Raw genomic sequence first — 22440 nt, forward strand, 5'->3', positions numbered from 1 at the left:
ACATGGTGTTACCAAGTGTTGTCATAGGCTTTCGTCAGGTCAAAAAAGACGACAATTAGACGATGACGGCGGGAAAAGGTAACTCAGACGGCAGGCTCCAGGCACACCAAGTTGTCGGTGGTGGATTGACCTTGGCGAAGACTGCCCAGGGATGGAGCCAGAAGGCCCAGAAACTCAAGGAGCCAACACAACTGCCGACTCATCATATGTTGGAGCAGCCTGCACAGAACGTCGGTGACGCTAATAGAATAACAGCTATCCATTATCTAGCGGGGACTTACCAGGCTTTAGCACCAGAATTATGATACTTTCGCACCATTGTGACAGCAATTCTCCATCGCTCCAGATGCAGTTGAAGATGGCAGGTAATCCGAAGATAAGATGTTAAATCATTTGGGGATGAATGCAGTGTGTCAGGATAATGTGCAAGGGCACTGAGAAATTTCTACTCACTGAACAGAGCATTGTATGGCTAAAGATGGCGAGTAGTAAAAGAAAAGTGGTTTCTTTCCACCAGCTGTTTGAGAGTACGGAAAGTGGGGTGGTATTTCTGACATGTCGAAGAGCTTAATGCCAGAAAAACGCTCTGCGATTGCGTCTGGGTCAGTATAGACAGCTCCATTTGTGGAAATCCCAAATATACCTGCAGGTGTCTAATATCTGCAAAAGCACCTGATCTTAGTCCAAAACTGGCAAGAAGAGGTTCATGATCCAATGGCAGATACATACTATTCCCAACGCTCCTGCTTTCATCTTTCGAGTCGTTGACATACCCAGGTATGGAGCCATTTGAAGGCAATGAGTTTATGACGTTGTAGTGCCCATCTACGATCTCTAATGGAAACAGCGATTTCCGGTGACAGCCAAGACACTGTCTTCTGCCAGGGGAAACCTGAGGAATAAGGATTGCCGATTCTTCAACTTCAGAAACAATGGAGCCCATCTGGGCATGCGTCCTGGTAACTGACGCTGGGGGAGGGACAGGAAGAGCGGAAAGTTGTCACTAACACAGAAGTCGTCGTGAAGTCTCCAGTGTGTAGATGGTAGAATACCAGAACTGCAAACTGAGAGATAAATTGCCGAGTATGAGACATGTGCCACACTGAAATGAGTGGGGGCACCCGTATTTAGGAGGAAAGTTGAGTTAGTAGATTCTCGACATTGTTATCATGGCCAGTAATCATGGTTCCACCCCACAAAGGATTATGGGTATTGAAATCACCCAAAAGTAGGAAAAGGAGTTAGAAGTTGAGAAATTCAGTCAATAGAATTTGTGGTTCTTCACCTCCTGAAGGAAGGTAGACGTTGCAGACGGTAATTTCCTGCATTGTCTTCACCCTGACAACCACAGCTTCTAAAGTCGTTTGCAGCGGCCCAAGTTCACTTTAGACGGAAGAACCCATCTACATACTCCATCTGATACCCTGTTACACTGATTACGATTTCTGTAATACCCTCGATAGCCATGAAGGGCGAGGCTGGAAACCAGCTTTCTTGATGTGCAATGCAGGAAGTCAGTGTAATGCTTCAGAGTTGTCGTAGATCTTCCATTTGTGGGAATAACTGCCCCAAGGGTCACCTGAAGCCACCAGATGAGTGCTTGAATCTATTACCATCGCTGCTGAGTCGTCGGAAAACTCTAGATCCTTGGGGGATGCTAAAATGTCCGTCCTCAGATGTGGATTTGGTGTGGTGGGCGAACTCAAATTTCTTGTTCCTTACTAGATTTCTTCTTCGTCTGCTTGCTCTGTCGCATCTCTTTAGGGGCTTGTTGCGAGGGATTCCCTGAAGTAGCTTTAAGTACAAATGAAGAGCATGAACCCCATAGACCAGCAGCTTGTGGCTCCCATGGCAACTAGCTGATGTCCACTTTTGCATGGGGGAGACCTTGGAACCGAAGGGACCCTTTCCATATGAAGGGAGCCAGAGGATGTGGTTATTTCATTGGCTGGGGGAGGGGGGGTTCGATGTTCCTGGCGTTTGGGGGACGCATTACTCCCAAAGTAGGTGCATTGGGAAGAAGAAATGCCCCAAACCACTAAAGGGCAGGGGTCGGGGGGTGGGGTGGTGTAGTCGGGCAGCCCTGAGGACTCCACTATAGACGGCAGAGACCGAGGGTCTACCATCGCCAGGGAGGGTGACATCGATATAGCTGCAGCATAGGAGGACGTCAATCGAACAAAGTTCAGCCGCTCATATTCCTTTTAGCATCTTGGTAAGCCAGCCTCTCCAGGGTCTTGAACTCCATAATTGGACATGCAATCGCTATGTGTAGCACTGGAAATGCACTGGGAAGACATGTGCCTGAATTTCCAACACTTAAAACACCGCATAGGCAGAGGAACATATGATTTTACGTCACATGAGTATACCATCACTTTGACCTTTTCAGGTAATGAATCACCTGTAAAGGCAAAGATGAAGGCACCAGTAGCAACCCTGTTATCTTTTGGTCCCCTACAGATGTGCCAGGCAAAGTGAACACCCTGTCCTTCGAATCTGTCGAATAGCAATGGGAGGTTCGATGAAAAATAATCCCCTGGAACATGTTTAGACTTTTACTGAGAGTGATTGATATGGGAATATCACCAACCTTTTCACTCACGTGGCTAGGCTGAGTATGCTGCATTAATCAGAATCGACCAATTTCCCATTTTGTACAGCGCCGCTACTTCACCAAACTTATCCTCAAGGTTTTCAACAGAAAATTAGGCTTTGAAGCCAGAAAGCAGTCCCTATCGGTTCTGCTGCAAACTAAATATTGAGGCGAGCGTGGCTCTCATGTTTCTGTAGCCTTATGTTCCTCCCATGGTGTAGCTATGAAGGGGAACGACTTTGGAACATATTTCTCGCACCAGCCAAAGACGACCTTGTCCGCTTCATTGCAGGTTATCCGCCCTGATGGCACCCACTCCGACTTGAGGTTCTCCCCACAGGCGCCACCCAGCCACAGCAAACGCTATCTGACACGACGGCAATTGCCGAGGATTGTGATGCCCCAAGAATATGGGCATCTACTCGTTAGCATACATGGCGAGATTGCAGTTGAGACATCAGCAATGTAATCTCTGTGTTGTCAGGGGGCTACAACCAAGAAGATACTTGACGACCCCTCCACGACAGACTGACTACCGCGCTGGCTACTGAGTGCGAAAATATCCGTTATTATCATGGGTGCAGTAAATGACAAAGGACAAGGGATGTAAATTATGCACTCCATAAGGTGTCCTAGCCCTAATATCTGGGTTATGGGTGGAGTTGCAGAGCCATGACAACATTGGATACAAAAGGTCTCAGCGCACGATGCACCACTTCCCCAAATCGCCCGCACTTCTGGAAAATTTGGCAAATGTGGAGGTCAAACCCTAAAAGAGTACCATAATACTGTAGACCGGAAAGTGGGAGACTCGTTTTAGTCCCCTCTTATGACAGCAAGAATGATCGGTCCTATTATAACCTCCGAACCCACAAGAGGAGGTTCCCGTAGGACAGATCACAGTTTGTAGTAACTGACGAAAAGTGATCGAGTAAAACGGAGATAATTTCTGGCGCTCCTACAGATAGTGTTACGGACCTACTGCTGTTTCTTATTTGTATAAACGGCATAGAAAATAATCTGATCAATTGTCTTAGATTGTTTGTAGATGATGCTGTCATTCACTGCCTAGTAATGTTATTATAACATCAAACTAAACTGCAAAACGATTTAGAAAAGATATCTGCACGATGTTGAAGTTGACATTTGACCTTAAATAATTAAAAGTGTGAGGCCATCCACTTGAGTGCTAAGAGGAATCATGTCTGAATGCCGTAAATTCAACTATATACCTAGGAATTACAATTACGAACAAATTAGAAAGAACACACAGAAAATGTGGTAGGGGGGGAACCAAAGACTGCGTCTCATTGGCAGAACTTAAGATGCAACATGTCTACAAACAAACCGCCTGCACTACATAGTGTTACATTGTGTGGAATCCTTACCAGATAGGATTAATGGGGCACATCGAGAAAGTTCAAAGAAAGGCAGCTCGTTTTTCACTACCGAGAAATAGGGCAAAGAACAAAGGCGTATCTCGTTACAGTGGGATCTTCTCACAACATTTCAGTCACCAATTTCTTCCTCTGCATACGGAAATATTTTTCCGATGCGGGCTAACATAGCGTGAAACGATCATCATAATAAACTGAGGGAAATCAGAGCTTGCACTGAAAGGTATAGGTCCTCGTTTCTCCCGCGTGCTAGTCGAGGGTGGGACAACAGAGAATGTAAATGAAAGACCATCTGCGTACGTTACCCCGTCTTCTGAGTCTTCATTGTGAAACTGCTGTTTGTTGGATTCGTGCGTCTACTGGTACTTTCGCTAGAGGCAGCCAGGTCACGGTTTCCTGCTGTACTGTTCGCAGCCACGCCCAATGTCTGGTCGCTTTGTACTCGGCCCTGGAGGCCGTGCAATTGGCGGCGGTTGATCCTCTAGTGTTACCCCTCCTTCTTCATTGAGTGGGTCTTGACGTTTCGGTTTGATAGGCGGCAACCACTTCTTTAAACGTTCAGTGGAGACGCAGATAACACACGTCTGAGTTTCCTTTCGTATACCACGGTGGCCTTGAAGCTGCGAATCGTGAGAGAAGATGACTCACGTTTCATTGAATTGATTTTAAGATCCCAGACTCTGTTGTCAACGTGAAAGTGTTCGTATCTTTCCAGTCTGTCAGCTGTTATTTGTACAATGTTGGTGAATGGTGATGGGGCCTGTCGAATATATTCGAATTTCATTTAAGATGGAAGATTAATTACTGAAGATCTAATCTAGCATAGCATATTACAATATTGACAACTTCACATCTACAATTCTGAAATTTCGCGGAACAACTTGTCTGATTCATTATTAAAATACAAGTTGCGCCATCTGTTAGTTTTGCATGACCTGCGTTACCAATAGAATCGTATGTGTAACAAATACTTTCGGACTTTCATATCCGTACGGGAAGGAAAACTTCAATGTGACTGTGAAGTAATAGAAATTTCAGCTCTCAATGAACGTCAGCAACAACATATTAAGCGACCATACGATCGCACTCCACCACTGTCAATTGCAAACTGTGACCTTAGCCACCGATCTACTATTCTAAAGGTTGCAAGAGTAAAATATTTGGAGGGGAAGATTATCTACAGCTTGGACGAAAAGCAGACTGCAGATCTGTCAGTCGAAGGATATCGAAGTGACATATCAACTCAGACACGGGTGCCACAGGCTTGCAAATGTCAGTAAGGGTAACACAGCAGAAACTTAAAACAATATTAAAGTTCAGGGGTAAAAATTAAGACACTGTAATTCTGTCAGAGACAACAAAGAACTTGGAGGATAAGTTGAACGGATTGTATTGCGTCTTCAAAAGAGGTTTCAAGATAAACATTAAGAGAAATAAAGCTATGGTAGTGAAATGTATTATAATTAAATCATGCGAGGCTGAGGAAATTAATTAGAACACGAGACGCTAAGCACAGTAGAAAACTTTCGCTATTTTGGCAGCAAAATACTTGAAAGTGGCCGAAGGAAACGCTTATAAAATACCGTCTCGCAGTAGCAACAGAAACATTCCTGAAATGGGTAAATGTGTTAACATCTAATAGAAATTTATATTTTAGGAATTCTATTCTGCATGTGTTTTTCTAATTTATGGACTTGTGCAGAAGTGAAATATGGATGATACACAGGACAGAAAGAAACTGCGTGCTTTTGAAATACTGAAAATTAAGTGAGTACACGGGGTAAGTGATGAGAAGTTACCTATTCTGGAAAATAACGAATGTATGGCACAGTTCGACTTAAAGAAGGAGATAGATAAGAAACATCTGGAGACATCGAGGACTATTTAATTTAGTAGTGGAGGGAGATTCAAGTGGTTCAAGTGGCTCTGAGCGCTATGGGACTCAACATCTATGGTCATCAGTCCCCTAGAACTTAGAACTACTTAAACCTAACTAACCTAAGGACATCACACAACACCCAGTCATCACGCGGCAGAGAAAATCCCTGACCCCGCCGGGAAGGTGGAGGGAGAAATTGGGGTAATATTTGCAGAGGAATGGTAGTAATAGATAACAGTAAACAAGATAAATGGATGTAGGTTGCAGTAGTTTTGCAGGCATGAAAAGGCTTGCACAGAACAGAAAAAAATATTAGAGCGTATCAGCCTTCGAAGTGAATAGCACAATAACGGAAAGAAGCACCATTTATCGCTTTTAATTTAAAGCGATAGTGCAAAGTAACTCTAAATACACAAACACATGCAGGCCACGTTTAAGAAAATCATGTTTCGTCACTACTTCATTAATATGTGCATTTAAATCAACGCTAATTCACTCTTAATAGATTTTTTTGGCATTATGGACGTTTTTTTAAGTTGTATAATGCACAGTATTTCCCGATTTTTTTGATTATTCTAGAGGTCGGCTTCACTGAATACTATTTTTAATTTACGAATTACAATACTGTTACATGGTAGTATAAATTCACTTGTATTTACTTACTTCTGTTACGTACGTCCAGTGTCTCAAAAATCTATTTTTTAAATCACACTTTACTACACTGTTAAATGCTAGTACAAATTTTGATGCATTTATATTACAAATACACTAGTTTTCCTTTTGAAAGTGGCAATACTAACGAGCTCCTCGGCAGTTCTTAAGTAACATGGCGACAACACTAAAGGAGTGTCTGTTCTTCCCGGACCGGCGCATTTTTTCAACTTTCTCCACTGATGTAAATAAATGCCCACAAGCAGCAACATGTCGCAATTCCTTTGCGGCTTGACTTAAGGAGCAATCTGCTGCCAGAAACAAAAAAGAGGTTTGTGGCAGATGTGCGCTCTTGCAGATGTAGGTAGCAGTACAACACATCACTGGATAGCATTTGTGGACTGAATGTGTGTATAGAAACAAGTTATGTACTGCGCCACGCAAATGAAAATAACAAATCCGCCGGTGACTGTGCATGTTATTTTTAGGCGGAACTCATGCTGACAGGACAGTAGACGAGTAGAAAATAATTACTACATTGAGAGCGTTGCTACTTTAGTTCCATTTCATATATTTTAAATGCTGTTATGAAGAAACCTGAAAATTCCCAAAAACTGTGAAATTGTAAAACGTCTGCTTATGCTGGCATGTTATATTTGTATGCCAACAATAAGTTCTCTCACTCGATATGAACATACATAACTAAAACTAAGTGAAACTTCCCGTCATTACCAGTCTTATGTACGGGATACGTGTTTGCCTGTAAAGCCACAAATCTTTTCACGGTCCATCAGAGTGAATGGCTCCGGACGGACCCTGAGGAAAACTTTTACTGGAAGCTACATCAGATTCCTTCCAACCGAACGAGCTGCTCTAGCCGTTAAAAATCCTGCCGTGGAAGAGCGAGGACATTAGGCGAGTGCCAAAGTCTCTTTCTGTTACTCTCGCCTGTCTTGCCTATATGGTTCTCTGCTTCTGTCGACATCGACGTGAAAAGAAGTTAAGTCAAACCCTATATAAAAGCAGAATATCTGACCCACAAACATCAGTTAAAGTAAGAAGTCGAAAGCATTTTGTCTAAGCTTCGTATTATTTGTACTAGTATTTCAAATACACTCCTGGAAATTGAATAAGAACACCGTGAATTCATTGTCCCAGGAAGGGGAAACTTTATTGACACATTCCTGGGGTCAGATACATCATATGATCACACTGACAGAACCACAGGCACATAGACACAGGCAACAGAGCATGCACAATGTCGGCACTAGTACAGTGTATATCCACCTTTCGCAGCAATGCAGGCTGCCATTCTCCCATGGAGACGATCGTAGAGATGCTGGATGTAGTCCTGTGGAACGGCTTGCCATGCCATTTCCACCTGGCGCCTCAGTTGGACCAGCGTTCGTGCTGGACGTGCAGACCGCGTGAGACGACGCTTCATCCAGTCCCAAACATGCTCAATGGGGGACAGATCCGGAGATCTTGCTGGCCAGGGTAGTTGACTTACACCTTCTAGAGCACGTTGGGTGGCACGGGATACATGCGGACGTGCATTGTCCTGTTGGAACAGCAAGTTCCCTTGCCGGTCTAGGAATGGTAGAACGATGGGTTCGATGACGGTTTGGATGTACCGTGCACTATTCAGTGTCCCCTCGACGATCACCAGTGGTGTACGGCCAGTGTAGGAGATCGCTCCCCACACCATGATGCCGGGTGTTGGCCCTGTGTGCCTCGGTCGTATGCAGTCCTGATTGTGGCGCTCACCTGCACGGCGCCAAACACGCATACGACCATCATTGGCACCAAGGCAGAAGCGACTCTCATCGCTGAAGACGACACGTCTCCATTCGTCCCTCCATTCACGCCTGTCGCGACACCACTGGAGGCGGGCTGCACGATGTTGGGGCGTGAGCGGAAGACGGCCTAACGGTGTGCGGGACCGTAGCCCAGCTTCATGGAGACGGTTGCGAATGGTCCTCGCCGATACCCCAGGAGCAACAGTGTCCCTAATTTGCTGGGAAGTGGCGGTGCGGTCCCCTACGGCACTGCGTAGGATCCTACGGTCCTGGCGTGCATCCGTGCGTCGCTGCGGTCCGGTCCCAGGTCGACGGGCACGTGCACCTTCCGCCGACCACTGGCGACAACATCGATGTACTGTGGAGACCTCACGCCCCACGTGTTGAGCAATTCGGCGGTACGTCCACCCGGCCTCCCGCATGCCCACTATACGCCCTCGCTCAAAGTCTGTCAACTGCATATACGGTTCACGTCCACGCTGTCGCGGCATGCTACCAGTGTTAAAGACTGCGATGGAGCTCCGTATGCCACGGCAACTGGCTGACACTGACGGCGGCGGTGCACAAATGCTGCGCAGCTAGCGCCATTTGACGGCCAACACCGCGGTTCCTGGTGTGTCCGCTGTGCCGTGCGTGTGATCATTGCTTGTACAGCCCTCTCGCAGTGTCCGGAGCAAGTATGGTGGGTCTGACACACCGGTGTCAATGTGTTCTTTTTTCCATTTCCAGGAGTGTATGTTTATCTTGTATTTCCAGTGGACCCGGTATTACTGAGGTATTAATCAATGAAATTGGGAAGAAACATATACAGACCACTGTGGCAAAGCACTGAGATTGACCGATCCGTGTTATGTATATTAGTACTGCACATTACTGTCTCGCTATGCAGAGCACTGTGTGCTATGCTGTACAGATAGGTCCCTCGTTAATGTTTGAGGAAAATAAAAGAAGGGTTCTGTAGAGGTTGCTAAGTGTATTCAAACAACTAGCTAATGGTCTTATAGCTTTGCACTCGTTTTGTTTTCGGGAAGTTGCTAAACTATGGTGAACTTCTCATGGATGTTATCCTCAATAGCAAAACGAAACTGTGCAAGTCTACGGTTAAAATATGGTAAAAACCGGGGTCCTAATGTGACAACAGGAATTTAACTATATAAGGAAATCGAATATAACCTAAGCATTTAGAACGTATTTATCAGAAGACTATAACGGATATTATGTCCATTTATCCCACGAAACAAGTCATTATACTTGCCATTATCTAGTGGTATTGAAGCTCGTTAGGACTTAATATAACGTTGAGCCACAATACGCTACAATATTTGACATTGTCGGAGTTCACAGTTGTACCGAAGATCACGAATTAAAAAACGGAATCCGTCCTTGCTAACAAGTTTCTACAATCTGCGTTATAAAATGGTTTGTGTATAAATGTTGAGAACTGAGTAAATGGAATACCAAAATCCTTACCGGCAACTGTGAAAGTGTTTCGTGATTTCAAAAATAAAATGCTACTGTAACACCAACCAGGGCGAAAATATCAATATAATTACACTTTATGTCAAAGTACGTAACAGTCTACACAATATTGAAGAAATTAATGAGTTATTAGATGAGTGAAAGCGAAATGTGAGACAGAGGAACGAGAGCAGAGAAGACTACTCGTGAAACATTGCCTCCATTTTCATCTTCTAATTACAATATCTTTTTTCTAAAGTATATTATTTCTGGAAATGGCGTTTCAGTAATCGATTGATAATTGTAGGAATTGTAAAGGAACTGAAACTGAATTGATTTTTGGAAGAAATGACGTATGACATAAGAAGATAAAATAAAGTCGCGCAAAACTAAATAGTAACGAATACTAAAATACTTCGTCCCAAAAGTGTTTAGAGGAGGATGTTGAATCGGTATCCCCTCCGAACGTACGGCTACGGGATGGTAAGTTAATGCTGTGCGGCCTTCAACCATAAACAATTTTCTTATATTAAGAACTTAAACTAATAACCTTCAAAACTGCAGTTAAGAGAAGTATCTTCTAATATTTCCTGAAGCGTTTTTAACACATCCGTCGCAGTTGCAGTACATATCTAACGAGTTTGATTCTGACTTCCTAAATAGGGTCATAGTGAGGTGGCGCAGTGGTTAGCACACTGGACTCCAATTCGGGAGGACGACGGTTCAAACCCGCATCCGGCCATCCTGATTTAGGTTTTCCGCGCTTTTCCTGAATAGCTCCAGGCAAATGCCGGAATAGTTCCTTCGAAAGGGCACGGCCGACTTCCTGCCCCAACCTTCCGTAATCCAATGACCTCGCTGTTTGGTCCCCACCACCGTATCAACCAACCAACCAGCCTAAGGTGATACACTCGACAGCACATACGATGTCCCTACCCTGAATTCCTATGTGTAGGCTACACCTGAGTGTATACAACCAGCATAGTATAGCTATGTCGCAGGTCCTCTAAACCATCTGCAGTACAGTCGTGCCGGCCGCGGTGGTCTAGCGGTTCTAGGCGCTCAGTCCGGAGCCGCGCGACTGCTACGGTCGCAGGTTCGAATCCTGCCTCGGGCATGGATGTGTGTGATGTCCTTAGGTTAGTTAGGTTTAAGTAGTTCTAAGTTCTAGGGGACTGATGACCACAGATGTTGAGTCCCATAGTGCTCAGAGCCATTTGAACCATTTAGTACAGTCGTCTGACTACACACAATGTTTACCACAGGAGACTACTAGAGAACACAGCTCTTTATGGTAGTCAGTTCAGATGTAAACCGACACCGTCTTATAACAAATATTACTAAAATCTTTATTAGATGAGACATTCCTTAACGGTTCTAAATTTAACTTCATTAGAATAAGTGACACAGCAGAAGTCTTATCACACTCATTAAATGAGATGACGAGTTGCTCGTGATCCGAATTTGAACTCCGTGTTATCCAAACAAAGCTTCCGTGTCTGATCGAGACTCCACTAGACATAAAGAGAAGTAAAAACCTCTAGTCGAACATGTTCACGTCTCGCTACTGGTGAAGAAACAAAAATATTCCATGCCTATTCGTAGGTATAGGACTATAGCGAAAGGTCTCATGTTCGAATCCCTGCAAGGAACAAATGTTTTTACCGTCGATTCAGGTTCTAATATCACACTAATTTGAAAATATTGGCACTGGACTGGGATGAATCTCCGATTAGAATTTTTCTCTTTATTTGAAACCTTCGAGATGATACTGTTCCATCATTTTATTGTTTCCTCACAATGCCAAACACCTCCAGGTCTCTACGAACGGTGATATCCTAACTACTAGTTAAAGAGAATTTGGTAGTTGAGAGTTCTTTGTGTGGTGTCAGCAACGACGATATGCGCGTTTTGGAGTCCCAGGCAGCACACTACTATTCGTTGCATAACCTCTAGCCAAACATGTGCACGTCTCGCTACTGGTGAAGAAAAAAAAAATTTCATGTCTATTCGTAGCTACAGGACAATGACGAAAGGTCTCATGCTCGAAGCTCTGCCAGGCAAACGTGATTTTTAGTGTCGCTCCAGGTTCCCGTATCACGATATTGGTGAACATTATTTAGTATCTGACATATGATTGTGATTAGTTAACAATCCATATAGGTACTGGGTCTATTCCCCGTCTATCACTACAGCTTTACTTCATGGCGTTTAACGATTGTGTATTGGTCTTTATTACATACCATAAGTTGTTACTTCCCAGGGGCAACATAAGCTTCATGGGGTTCCCAGTACAGTGCTAAACGTATCGTCATTTATTTCCAGATTCGGACATTCGGCCTTGTAAATTGATATTGGTGAACTTCCAAGATGCTACTCCAGGCGGGTGTAAAATGAATGTGCGCTACGGTAATACTGAACGCGAAAATGAATATTTTGCCCTGTTTGACTACCCCTGGAGCAGCTCTTAGGATCACTTAATGGTAATTACCTCCTTCTTGGTCTTTAACATACAAATTAAAACATAACATAAATGAATAGTTAAGGGAACTAGCAACTACCAAATGATAAATTCTGTTTCCGCTTATACATTTATAATGTATGTTAAAATCCCTTTACACTACAAATGTTTATATATCAATGTCCAATGGGTATGAGGAGATACAAATAAATTTCCTAAGTAAAACGAATGATTAATTGCTCAAATCTGTCCCTTTTATGCCTACGTTATGTAATACAAATAATGCGAGACGTTATCTATGTACCAAACACTAGAAGACACTACTCTCAAAGATCATCTGCAGTGGTGTGCAACGTCAGTGGAAATAAAATTCAAGTCATGACAGCTGTTTGGCTTTATAGTCATAATAAGCGGAAGCAATTAGCAATATCACCGTATGTACTGCATCCGGTGGGTTGGAGTGATGCTTCTCGTAAACGTCTGCGATGCTGGAAGGACCCCAGCCACAAAATAAAACTCTTTCAATCACTAGGACGGCAGAAGGTGGTTCTCTAACTATTATAATGTAATACTGTCTTCTCCTCTCTGTGTTCTACAGACAAGAAACGCGAACTGCCAGCCACAAGGACGAAATTCAGATAATGTTTCTATGTGAGTATAGATACAAGAAGTGCTCTCAATCGCTGAACGCTGCACACTCAACGAGGACTCCCTAGCCGGAGGCGAGTCCAGAATCGTATAAGTTCGCAACATTACAGTGCCCATCAGTTCTAACTACAAAATCTCCTGAGAGCAGAGACAGGAAGTCCATCTGTACCAACAAAAGCTGATATTGAGAGACCGTCAAACTCAGTCGGTCAAAACGTAAGACCTCTTCTCCCCACTGCTGGCTTCCCAGCAAAACTCGACTCCCCTCCCTTGTAACTGCAGAAGGCCAATCCTATTCTCGAAACCACGAAATATTCTCCCTCCCTCTCTACAGATTCTTCCGGCTGCCGGCCAACCATATTTTAGTCTTCTGTCGTCCAGCCCGGAAAGTTTCCGTGAAAATACCTATACTCATACAATGGTACGCTTCTCAGAGTAAAAATCCTCAGAAATAACTCAGCCTGCGATTTCCGAGGTAAAGCTTCCTCGTTCCTCTCTGCTGCGTCCAAGATTTTCAGAGTTTCCGAAGTATTTTCCGGTTATTCTTCCGGACCCACTACAATACCGGCTAGCCGCTGCTGTATTGTGCTTCCGTGCTCAGGTACCCAGACCGTCCGACTTTCCATTTAAACTGGCGTTCCCACCTCTACTAGTATAGGCAATCATGCATTATGCCGTTTTGATAATAAAGCCACTCCGTCACCTTTCATGCAATAAACGTTAACAGCTATTTACAAGGTGTATATGACAATGTCTGTCTTCTTTAAAAAAATGTTCAAATGGGTGTGAAATCTTATTGGACTTAACTGCTAAGGTCATCAGTCCCTAAGCTTACACACTACTTAACCTAAATAATCCTAAGGACAAACACACACATCTTTGCCCACGGGAGGACTCGGAACTCCGGCGGGACCGGCTGCGCAGTCCATGACTGCAGTGCCCCAGACCGCTCGGCTAATCCCGCGCGGCAGTTCAAATGGCTCTGAGCACTATGCAACTTAACTGCTGAGGTCATCAGTCGCCTAGAACTTAGAACTAATTAAACCTAACAAACCTAAGAACATCACACACATCCATGCCCGAGGCAGGATTCGAACCTGCGACCGTAGCGGTCGCTCGGCTCCAGACCCGCGCGGCAGTCTTCTTTAAATATTCATATAGGCCTATACGATATACAACCTATCATATGATACCTAACTGCGGTTGTAAATCACGGCAAAGTATGTAGATGAGTTCTTGTAAGGTGCGAAATTATAGCCAACTTACAAAGTCTTCGTTATTTTACGTCTCTCTATGCCTCGTGGAGCCTTAATCCGACACGCAAGCTTTGCTCAGTTAACACTGGGTTCAAGTATGGGTCACCTCATCACGCCACTTAATAAGTGCCATAAGACTTCAGGTGTGTCATTTATTGTAATGAATAACGTGTTTTCGAATATTTGTTTGCAGTATTAATTTACACATGGACTGACTGGCATATTGCGTCTCTGTTGGTGACCATTCTGTATAGTCGAACGACTGTACCCCACAGTGTTCAGACGTTTAGAGGACCTGTGACACAGCTACATTATGTTGGTTTTATTTAATAGTGGCCCATTTTTTCTTGCTGTCAAATGTACATGTTCACTGTGACAGTCATCTATGTTTACTTTGTAAGGCTCTTATTGCCATTGTGATGTTCGTTATTAAGGTCACATTTTCAGTGCATCTTAATCCATATGTCAGTCTTGAAAATGAACCAACTCATTTGAAACAAGTCGCCAAATATATGTACTGCCACCGTGACAGGGCAGACTTTTTACTAAACACTTCATGAAAAGTTTGCTGGTTTTGTATCACCAGAACTTTGAAAATGAAAAAGGCAACAGCGTTGCATGAAAAAGGGACCTCTCTGGCTTTGTTTAATAGAAATAATTTTAATAAATCTTATCATCTTACTATACTCTATGTCATAGTTTTTTTGGTCATCTTAAACTAACTGATTAGTAACTGCCTAACGTTAATAATCTGTGGGAGGAGAGGGTGGAAGTTTATAGGTAACTGTTTTGCTGGTAGTTTTCTTGGTTGTGCATGTAATTTGGCGACCCTTGAGTACATACAACAAGAGGCGGATGCAAACATCTTGTTGTTGCGTCATAGTCTTCACCACCTGCAAGGCTCCAAAGCCGCTGAGATTCTTACTACATGCTCTGATGATAAAAGTCTTACACTAATCCCTAGATAACCTCAAATATTATAACACCTCCTCAGATTGTTTTATTAGGAGCATACCTAAACCTGTTACAGCGTGTAATACATATTGTGTTGTTAAATGTGTTGGAATACAATATCGTCCAACATGCTAGACAGAAAGAAAATTCAGTGCAACGTGAAGCGGCATGTACATTGCTGGAAAAAATTAGTACACCATTGGGGGGTTTCTAATTCTATCAAGATTTATTGTTGAAGCAGTACATAAGGACTACATGAAATGATTACCTTTCCAGATCAGTAGCAGAAGCGGTCCTTTAGAACCATGTATGGACCCATGCTGAGTAGCTTCCGCAGATGGAAATACAGGCGCCGACTGACATGCAGTCGATCATACAGAAAGTGAGTACTATACTGGGATACGTCAAGGCACGCCAGCTCGACCTGTTGACGTAGTTCTGTAAGAGATGTTGGCCGACGAGTCGCACGCGTCACTTCTCGTCCCATCATACTCACAGGTGCTCGATTGCAGACAAGCCTGGGGATCGTGTTGGCAAGGGATGTTACGCATGTCTCGCATAGCACGTTGAGTTTCACTAGCATGCGTGAGCGTGCACTACCCTGTTGGGCAAAAAAAAAAAAAAAAAAAACTGTGACGCCCGCCTAAACCCGCAGGACAGAACAGGTACGGTAGTTTAAATTGTGGAAATGGGCCAAAATAAGCGGCTGGCAGTTACACTCGAACATTCAAACTTGATTTATTTGACCAAACATTACAAGAACCAAGAAATTAAAAAAAACACAACATTAATTTTGAGAACTTAATATCTTGCTGAATAGGCCATACAACCTCAAGCCTTAAGGGCAAGACCACTTTAATTTAAAATCGGCTGAAAGCCAATAACTTAAAACTCAAACCAAAATCAGAAATTTAAAAGGCAGAAGGCCTTATCTTAAATCCGTTCTTTCAATTAGGCTGAAGACCCAAACAATCTCATACCTTAAGAGTAAAACAACTTTAATTTAAAAAAAAAAAATCGGCTGAAGGCCCATCTCTTAAGATCCAACCAAAACTAAATTTTAAAAGGCAAAGGCCTTATCTTAAAACAGTTATTTAATTAGGCTGAGGCCCAAACAATCTGACACCTTAAGAACAAAACAACTTAAATTCAAAATCGGCTGAAGGCTCAATAACACTAATTTTAAAAATGTCAAAGGCTTTATGTAAAACAGTTCTTAAATTGGGCTGAAGGCCCAAACCATCTGACCACTTAAGGGCAAAACAACCTTAATTTAAAAATCGGCTAGAAGCCACATAAATACAAACAACAAGGACAAATAAGAAAAGTCAGTACACCCAACGGTCCTCAGAAGTTTCCGAGGGTCGGCCTGGAATTCAAACACTAACGCTCGCTTAGGTGAGACAGGCAGTCGGCCCAACCATTCTCGATCCGACGACAGCCGAACCGACAGACAGTCAACGAACCCACCGGCAATATAACTTCCGCTCCACCCGACCAGCACACAACAGGGAACAACGTAGACAGTATTGGCGCCCACAACCAATTATACATTTAGCTGTCAAACCACACACCGTGCTGGACAGCGACTACACGACGAGGAAAACACACTGCCTGAACTTACGTCAACAACCGGGGCAGGTAACCAGAACTTTAACGGTCACAAGGCAGAAGATTGCGCTGGTGCACTTCAGTTCAAAATAACCAAGTACAGTTAAGCTCCACCGGAAGGTGGCTAAATTTTCCCAACTTGAAAACACACGTAGTTGCTCGCGGGAATGTTCCAACAACCGACAACGAAATCCAAACAGCACAATGTAAACAGTCGTTACTTGATGGTAGATGAAGTCAAAAATCAACTTTCGTGTCCAGGATCGGTTAGCCACGGACCTCTTAGCAATGGGAACAGCACCATACACTCCGACTGCGCGTGGACACCTCGCTGCTTCACGCCAACCGACCATCTCTTTGCACACAGCACAGCCGGAAACTATAAGTGCCAGGCCAAAGATAGTCCAAGGTAGGAATATCGATACACACTGCTGCTGCTACTCGTGGAGAGAGAAGATAACAGCATAATGGAGATAACAGCGGGAGACTAAGCACAGAAGAGCAACCAAGGTTTAATCAAACGCATAACATGAGCCAGCCACGGCTCAAAAACATTACCTTCTGTTACAAAAGTGGCAAATGAACAGGTCCAGCAGCATTCTGCACATACGGAGCGCTGGTTAGCGTTCCCTCTAAAAATAACAAGCGTGTACGAGAATCGTAGCTTATATACTCTCTTTAAATTCTGAAGGTGGCAGGGGTAAAATACAGGGAGCGAAAGGCTATTTACAATTTGTACAGAAACCAGGTGGCAGTTATAAGAGTCGAGGGACATGAACGGGAAGCAGTGGTTGGGAAGGGAGTGAGACAGGGTTGTAGCCTCTCCCCGATGTTATTCAATCTGTATATTGAGCAAGCAATAAAGGAAACAAAAGAAAAATTTGGAGTAGGTATTAAAATCCACGGAGAAGAAATAAAAACTTTAAGGTTCGCCGATGACATTGTAATTCTGTCAAAGACAGGAAAGGACTTGGAAGAGCAGTTGAACGGAATGGACAGTGTCTTGAAGGATAATGGAATGTAGTCAAGTTAACTCGGGTGATGCTGAGGGAATTAGATTAGGGAATGAGACACTTAAAGTAGTAAAGAAGTTTTGCTATTTGGGGAGCAAAATAACTGATGATGGTCGAAGTAGAGAGGATATAAAATGTAGACTGGCAATGGCAAGGAAAGCGTTTCTGAAGAAGAGAAATTTGTTAACATCGAGTATAGATTTATGTGTCAGGAAGTGGTTTCTGAGAGTATTAGAATGGAGTGTAGCCATGAATGGAAGTGAAACATGGACGGTAAATAGTTCGGACAAGCAGAGAATAGAAGCTTTCGAAATGTGGTGCTGCAGAAGAATGCTGAAGATTAGATGGGTAGATCACATAACTAATGAGGAGATATTGGCTCAAATGGTTCAAATGGCTCTGAGCACTATGGGACTTAACAGCTGTGGTCATCAGTCCCCTAGAACTTAGAACTACTTAAACCTAACTAACCTAAGGACATCACACACATCCATGCCCGAGGCAGGATTCGAACCTGCGACCGTAGCAATCGCGCGGTTCCGGACTGCGCGCCTAGAACCGCGAGACCACCACGGCCGGCCTGAGGAGGTATTGAATAGAATTGGGGAGAAAAGGTGTTTGTGGCACAACTTTATTAGAAGCAGGGATCGCTTGGTAGGACATGTTCTGAGGCATCAAGGGATCACCAATTTAGTATTGAAGGTCAGCGTGAAGGGTAAAAATCGTAGAGGGAGGAGAAAGAGATGAATACACTAAACAGATTCAGGAGGATGTAGGCTGCAGTATGTACTGGGAGATGAAGCAGCATGGAGAGCTGCATCAAACCAGTCTCTGTACTGAAGACCACAACAACCACAACATCACTGCAGACCCTACGTTCCTGAGGATGGTTCAGTGTGACTAGGGCGAATGCACTGTATGAGACAGTGCTTACCAGGTATGCGTCATATGCGCAAACGATCACCACTTGCTTGCAGGCAGAACCTTCTTTCATGGCCGAAGATCACAGCACACCTTTCCATCTTCCAAGCGATCGTCTGACGGCACCAGTCGAACCATGTAAGGCGATGCCGTGGCGTGAGTTGAAGGCGCGCTAGAGATTGTGCGTGCGCTATGCCCCACCGCTAATATTCAGTTCTCGACAATTCTTTGTGACACGTTTGAGCTCACAAGCCCTCTTATCTGTGCCGTGGTATCTGTACAGTCTGCCCTTATAATACGACGATGCTGATGGGCGTCTGTGTTGCGTGGACGTTCAGAATGTGGTCTAGGGTTGTGAGAATGGTCACGATCGATACCAGCAGCGTTGAAAACCAACGCAGCATGCCCAACGTGTTCGGCAATTCTCCGAAAAGACCGTTCCGCAATTCGGAAGGCGACAGTTTGACATCTTTCAAACTGAGTCAGTTGGCTGTTGGAAGCATGAGTGCATGTGCGTCGCAAAGGGAAGTCGACAGGAAGAGATAGGTGATCCAACGCTACAATTTAAAAGAGCTTTGGGTGAATTAAGATCAAATAAGGAAGAAGGGATAGACAACATTCCATCAGAATTTCTAAAATCATTGGTGGAAGTGACAAAAAACGACTATTCACGTTGGTGTGCAGAATGTGCAAGAGGGGCGCTATACCATCGAAATTTCGTAAAAACATCGTCAAAGCAATTCCGATGATAGCAAGAGATGACATGTGCTAGAATTAGCGCACAATCAGTTTAGCAGCTGATTCATTCACGTTGCTGATAAGAATAATACATAGAAGAATGGAAAAGAAATTTGAGGGTCTGTTATACGACTATATATTCGGCTTAAACAAAGATTAAATTCGGCTTAAACAAAGATAACAAAGGCACCAGAGATGCAGTTCTGACCTTAGACCTGTTAATGGAAACAAGACTGAAGAAAAATTAAGACAAGTTCGTAGGATTTGTCGACCTGGAAAAAGGGTTCGACATTGTAAAATAGGGCATGATGTTCGCAAATATGAGAAAGAAGTAGCAAGTATGAGGATAGACTGGAGCACAGGAACCAAGAGTGAGCAGTACTACTGGAAGAGGAAGCACTACTACTGGAAGACGAAGAACAAAGTGTAAGTAGGCTGTTTATGTTTTCTTATTGGCAACGCTACGTAGCGCTGGCTGTGCTGTGTGCAGTCTGTGGCTAGTTTGCATTGTTGTCTGCCATTGTAGTGTTGGGCAGCGGCAGCTGGATGTGAACAGCGCGTAGATTTGCGCAGTTGGAGGTGAGCCGCCAGCAGTGGTGGACGTGGGGAGAGAAATGGCGGAGTTTTGAAATTTGTAAGACTGGATGTCATGAACTGCTATGTATATTATGATTTTTCAACACTATTAAGGTAAATACATTGTTCGTTCTCTATTAAAATCTTTCATTTGCTAACTATGCTTATCAGTAGTTAGTGCCGTCCGTAGTTTGAATCTTTTATTTAGCTGGCAGTAGTGGCGTTCGCTGTATTGCAGTAGTTCGAGTAACAAAGATTTTTGTGAGGTAAGTGATTTGTGAAAGGTATAGGTTAATGTTAGTCATGGCCATTCTTTTGTAGGGACTATTGAAAGTCAGATTGCGTTGCGCTAAAAATATTGTGTGTCAGTTTAAGCACAGTCATGTATAATTTTTCATACGGGGACGTTTCATATGTCGACCCTTAGCATAGGATACCTCACTGGAATCTTCTCATTTTTCTTGTAGTTTGTGTAATTAGTGTAGCTTTTGTTTATTGCTAGCACGTAATCATAGAGAGAATTTCCTTTGTAGTTGTAGTTTTTCATTGTTGTACACAGTTGTGGCATGCATGTAGAGTTGCACCAAGTATTTCGCAGCTGCGCTTGCAATTAACTAGATAGTATTTTCAGTGCTATGTTAATGTGTTTTGTTACTTTGCTCTTCAAATTGTGCTTTTCTGTGTTGTCGTGTGAAATATTGTGACAATAATGGCGTGTGAAAAGCGTAATACTAGGCTTCAAAGTAAACTGAGAAATGACAGTGAAGACGAAAGCAGTGCGTTAGCGCCGCAGAGTAATGAATTAACTAATGTTCAAAGTAGTAACTTGGTAACTGTGCATAGGGAAATGGAGCGGGCTGCAAATAATGGTGTAGACAGTGAAACAATTAGTGAACAGGGAAGCATTATCGATCGATCGGTCGGCAACAGCTCGCCTCAGGAATCTGAAATGACAGAACACAATATTGCAAATACTGTAGACTCAGGTTTTGGGTCCTCACCGTTTTCTCAAATGAGTCAAGACACATTTTCTGTTTGTCAAAACGTGAATGTTGCCGGTGAAAATACACTGCCAAAAAGCATAGAGAAACACATTCCAGACACTAATACATTATTATTGCAATTAATGCAGCAAATGAAACAAAATCAGAGACAAACACAGCAACAGTTAGACACAATGGAACAAAATCTTCAAAAGTTAGACACAATGGAACAACACCAGAGACAAACACAGCAACAGTTAGATACAATGGAACAAAATCTTCAAAAGTTAGACACAATGGAACAACGCCAGGAACAAACACAGCAACAGCTTCAAAAGATAGACTCACTGGAACAAACTCTTGAACAAACACGTGGAGATTTAACTACTGAGTTACATAAAATCGAATCGAAATGTCAAAAAGTCTGTAACGACGTAAAAACACAAATTTGTGAGCATTTTCAACCTATTTTTTCGCGTCATGAAAATACATTACAGAATCACGAAGCAGCCAAAAAAGAACTGCAAACTATTGTTCATGAAAATCGTGACACCTTGCAAGCTAAAATTGAATCAGTTGCATCTACCGATTCGGTTACGCAACTTGCAAAAACTCAGGAAAACTTAAAAGACACAGTAGATACGATTTCAACACAAATGGACACTCTGAAACTTGGTTCAGAAAAACACACAGAGGAAATAATTTCACTATTGGATAAAGTAGCCGAACTTTCAGATCAGTTCACTAACTTATCTACAAAGGTAGACACTGAAGAGTATGAACAAATTAGAAAATTCAAACAAAATCAAAATCAAATCAATACACAGTACAAAAGAGAAATCCGGGAAGTACAAGATCAGTTGGCACAAGTAATACAAGAATTACATATTTCAGAGGACACTCGCGCTCCAGTACGGGAAGAGGGACATAGAAATACGGAGCAACCACAAAATAATAACACAGGAAACTTCGGAAATTATGAAATAAATTGGCAAGGCGCATTGAATTTTGAGATGGAACCGCCGAAACGAAGTAACAATGAGCGATGTGCGACTCGCCGACACGATTATTTTGACTATAAGCTGTTCATTACTACACGTAAATTCAAAACATTTAAGAATTCTGACAACGACATTCATCCACAAGCATGGCTCCATCAATTCTCTCATTGTTTTCCTCCCAACTGCTCGTTAGAACACAGATTAGAATTTATGTGTGGCTACTTAGAGAATGAACCAGCTGTAAGAATGCGATCGGTCATTCACGATTGTCACAGTGAAGGAGAGTTTTATCATGCCTTCCTCTCAGCATATTGGTCTCAAGCTACACAAGACCAAGTAAAACATAGCATCATAATGGTGAAACATTTCGAACAATCTGAATTCTCCAGTCTTGTGTAGTATTTTGAAGACATGTTGCACAAGAATCAGTACCTGTCAAACTCATACAGTCCCTCAGAACTCATCCGCATTTGCTAAATCAAATTACCTGAACATTTA

The sequence above is a fragment of the Schistocerca serialis genome, chromosome 5 (genome assembly GCF_023864345.2).
Source record: "Schistocerca serialis cubense isolate TAMUIC-IGC-003099 chromosome 5, iqSchSeri2.2, whole genome shotgun sequence".
Lineage (NCBI taxonomy): Eukaryota > Metazoa > Arthropoda > Insecta > Orthoptera > Acrididae > Schistocerca > Schistocerca serialis.